The following is a 4932-nucleotide window of genomic DNA, read 5'->3' as shown; positions in this document are numbered from 1 at the left end:
TCAAATGAACTGCAAGATTTTTCACAGGAACGACAGACAAGACATGTATGACCGTGCATGTATCTTAAACCCCTGGTGGGGCTGGAGCATCTGTTTCAAAAGTGGGACTTACAAGCACCTCTCAGAGGAGAAAGTATGGGAGGGAGTGGGAGGGGGAGGGGTGGGGAGGGGTGGGACACAGCTTATGGCACCATGGACTATAAACCATGTTAGATCCAAAAGGTGGCCTGAAACCTTGAAGCGTATGCTTCACAGCTGGGCTGTAAGTTGGATTTGAACCCAGTTGAAGTGCAAAGTCATGGTGTGCTCAAGGTGGTGACAATGACAAAGTGTGTAGGATGTGCCCAGTAGTAGCAATGGGGAAAGTATACCGAGTGGACTTTGAAGGACCAAAGGGTTTTAAAGTCAACTGGTATCACCCCCACACTTATACCAGGGTGGCGGGGTGCATTGGGTTTCAAATTGGGTACTTTTAACACTTTAGTGCCTGACTGCTGTTCTTCACTGACTTGACTCAGTCACTTGTAGCTTTATTGGTCTGAACCAGCTCCTTGTTCCCAGGTTGCAGACCTGCCTATCGTTCCAATAATCCTGTTTCACTTGAATGAAGGGAGTGTGTCTTAAATGTAAACCTTCTGGTTCTCACAGTGTACTCCGAGGTCCAATGACTGTCTGTCGCGTAACCTGATGCCTCAACCCCCAGTGAGAAGAGTCCATTCTTTGGTGTTCACCAACAAGGGAGGCTCCGCCAGAACAGGCTTTTGCTTTGGGCTCTGCTGTTTGTTTGCAGACACCAAGAGCAATCGAACACACTCTTCCCTGCAGTACCTTAGGGTTTTGTTTGCCATTGTAAATGGGTCTAATGTGATATGACAAGACCAGAGAAATTGGATGTAAATTTACATTTTTGAATATGCTTGTTGTTTCACATGATACATTTAGGGTATGCAGCTCCTTTTGTAGTTTTTATTTTTACTATTTAAGTTTGGAAATGATGCCAAATTTTTGTATTTCTTTAATCAATGTGTTCTCCTTGGTGATCTATATTGCATTATATATTGATGTGTGTATCAATATATACTGATATGTGTTACACTTGCGCATACAAACACATAAGTGAGAGGGTGAAGCCGTAGCCTGCACTCCCTAGCCTCTGCAGAGAGACCCTAAGAGCAGAATCTCGGTGTTGTGATGTACAGAAATGGAGAAGAGTATTAAACCATATTTAAGAATATATGCTGTGTGCTTGAGATTTTTTAGGAATGTTCCTAGAAAAGTCTGGACTACAGAGACTAAATTCTTCCGTTTGTCAGATTAGTCGTGCCTAATAAATGTTCAGCCTTAGAGTTATTCTCGCTGTGTGTCTATGTGAAAGATAGCTGAGGTTGCAATCCCAGGGAGGGCTGCAGGGAGCTGCTGCTTTTTTACATGTATGTCAGAAGGAAATTTGCATTTGTCTTTGGATTTTTTTTAAAGGTATTTTTAAAACTACCTATATTCCATAGAGAAAGGTGGTGTCACCATCTAAACAGGTAAGAAAACATTTAAAAAGTTTGAAAGTTTGATTAGCAGCTCTTTTGAAATGCAACCAAAATTTTATCAGTCCCAATTCTTTTTTTCTTTCTTTCTTTTTTTTTGTTTTTGTTTTGTTTTGTTTTGGGTTTTTTGTTTGTTTGTTTGTTTTTGTTTTTCCAAGACAGGGTTTCTCTGTGTAGCCTTGGCTGTCCTGGACTCGCTTTGTAGACCAGGCTGGCCTCGAACTCACAGTGATCCACCTACATCTGCCTGCCCGAGTGCACCACCACGCCTGGCTCAGTCCCAATTCTTAAGTTAACTCCTCCGTCTACGTGCCTTTGAGTGCTATATCAAAGGAATCCAATGTGGTTGGTGGTGGTACATGGAGGCAAAGGTTGGAACATTGCAAGTTTGAGGCAAGTTTTGCCTACATTGCAAGGTCCTGTCTCAGAAATGAACAATAGAATAGCCAGTCCAGGGGCCAAGTAGTTGGCTCAGCAGTTAAAAGCACTGACTGCGGGGCCTGGAGAGAGAGTTCAGTGGTTAAGAGCACTGTCTGTTCTTCCAGATGTCCTGAGTTTAATTCCCAGAAACCACATGGTGGCTCACAACTGTCTATAATGTGATCTGATGCCTTCTTCTGGTTTGCAGGTGTACATGCAGGCCGAGCACTATATACAAAAGAAAGGAATAAAGAAAGTAAACTGTTTAGAAAACAACAACCAAAAAAAAAAAAAGGCACTGACTGCACGCCAGGCATAGTGGTGCATGCCTTGAATCCCAGCACTTGGAAGATAAAAAGACAGGTGTGTCTCTTGAGTTCCAGGACAGCCAGGGCTACATAGAGAAACCCTGCATTAAAAAAATGGAAGAAGACCTTTAATCCCAGCACCTGGGAGGCAGAGGCAGGCAGATCTCTGTGAGTTCGAGTCCAGCTTGGTCTACAAAGAGAGTCCAGGACAGTCAAGACTACACAGAGACACCCTGTCACAAAAGAAGGCACCAGCTGCAGTTGCAAAGTGCCCACAGTAGTTGGCAGCAGCCATGTAGAGGTTCACAGTGGCTGTAACCACGGTACTAGGGGATCTGGTGCCCTCTTAACCACCACTGGTACCAGGCACCCACAAGACACACATATATGAAGGCAGGAAAATAGCCATATAAAATGTCAGGGCAGAAATTAGCCTGGCATTAATATTTTGGTTTTCTCCTTAAAGGTTTTGGGACATAGAGGTTCTTTGAGAGCTTAAGAAGTCTAGTTAAGAAACAGGTTATATGTGGCTTGCTAATTGAAGGTTTGAAAGAAAATTGGCCAGCAACAGCTGTGGTCTTACCCATCACTGCCTTTTCGGCATACTTGTGCTTTTCTCATCCAACCCAGAAGGTTCTTGGATTAATTAAACCCATCTTCCTCTGGAAAAGGACAGTCATAGTGCACAGTAAAGGTAGTTTTTCTCCTACAACATGCCTAGGTGGTAATCAAGCTGTTGAGAGTGCAGGATGCGTGGGCTACAGTGCCTGCCTGTCCGGGCCTGCAGTGCTTGCCATGTTTTGTTCAGCTCCCATTCCCATACCATGACACTCCCAGGCTGAGCGCCAACGTGGAATTTAAGATCCACGCCAGCTTCTACCTTGTAGCCAACTTAAGTGAGTGCCAGTTGGGATTCGCATCTGCCAAAGTCCCACCCTGATAGGCGTGTACCTCAAGTGATGTGGGAGCTGACTGGCCAGAGGGTTTGGATGCTGTAATGTGGCCAAATGAAAACTAGAGGTGCACCGGAGATGTTCCTTTCCAAGGTCTCCCCCCCCCCCCCCCCTTTTTTTTTTTTAAAGATTTATTGTGTGTACAGTATTCTCCCTGCATGTGTGCCTGCAGGCCAGAAGAGGGCACCAGATCTCATAGGTGGTTGTGAGCCACCATGATTGCTGGGAACTGAACTCTACCTCTGGAAGAGTAAGCAGCCAGTGCTCTTAACCTCTGAACCATCTCTCCAGCCCTTGCAAGGTTTTCTGTAAGTGTGTGTCCTCAGAATTTGACAGGCTGATCCCTACCCGTGTTTGACTGGAAACCAGCCTTGTATAGTAGTTGCCTATAGCCCTGCTGCTTGGGAGGCTTGGGCAAATCAGTCAGCCAGGACAAGTTAGTGAACTCCGACCTCAAAGCAAAGGGCTGAAATGTAGTTGAGTGGCAGTGTCCCAGAGCCTTGGCAGGAAGATGCCGAGTTTTCCAGACAAGCCCTTTACCTGGAAAGACGCTGTCTTAATGACTGGCTTAAGGATTTCATAGAGAAAGGTATGTGAGATGCATCCATTATCTGGCACTTGCCTGGGCCTATGGCGATTCCTTGGCCACCAACCTTCATCCCATAAAGTGTCTGGAGTGACTTTATGGTGGTGGCCACAAGGTGGTGCTAAACTACAGGGATGCTAGTTGAGGAAGCCTGCTTCATTGGAAAAGGCAGGATTTCTAACCCAGTGTCAGCAGATGTCTGTGACAGCTAGCTTTGTCCTCAGAATCTATAGAAATAGGGAGGGCGGTCAGCCAAAGGAAGGAGGGTTGAGTGTGCATAGAAGAACCCAGGAGGCTCGTTTGATCTCGTTATATATACTTTTGCCCTCTAAAATCTAAGTTCAAACTACCATGTATAAAATAACTGTAGTCACTAAGTTACATAATCCTTAGAAAAACTCAGAAGTATTTCCGTTGAGGTTCCTAAGCTATTACATGGCAATCTAGGACATAGTGTGTTTGGTCCTAAAGTTGTGAAAGCAGGCCATTCATGTGTTAAGAAGGGGGAAAGGTGCAGGTAAGGCTAAGTGAGCATGCCTTACTGGCTGCTAGCTTTTCGAAGTGACCACCCACTTGAGCTGTGTCTGGAAGTCACCCATTAGCATTTCTTCTTTCCCACAATGCACAGTTTATACCCCAGTACAGTTGAGGATAAACAAAAAGAGACCCCACGACCTTGGGGAGGACTCCCTGAGTCTCTCCAGCATCTCAAGCCAGACCTTGGGGGAGCACACTTGGGGAATGGAGGCAGGAAGATGAAGGAGTTGAAGGCCATTCTCAGCTGCCACACAGCGTGCGTAATGCCAGCCTGCGTTACGAGAGGCCCTGTCTCGAGAGAATAGAAGTTCTCAAATGATGGTAGTGTTTGTCATTCGTCCTTTATTTAGTTAATTTGGGGGTTAATGCAGGACCCCCTCTGTGCTAAGTGTTCACTACTACTCAGCTATGTTGCTACCTCCTACCCACCCCATCCCTTTGGGAAAGAAGATCTTGCTAACCTGCCCTACCTAGTTGTCCACGAACTCATGGTCTCAAGTAAGTGTTGTTGCTGGTTTGGTTTGCTTTTTGAGACAGGATCTCTGCATAACCTGGTTATCCTGGAGCTCACTCTGTAGACCAGGCTGGCC

This window comes from Acomys russatus, chromosome 20 (genome assembly GCF_903995435.1).
Source record: "Acomys russatus chromosome 20, mAcoRus1.1, whole genome shotgun sequence".
Classification (NCBI taxonomy): Eukaryota; Metazoa; Chordata; class Mammalia; order Rodentia; family Muridae; genus Acomys; species Acomys russatus.
This window is presented reverse-complemented; position numbering follows the sequence as displayed.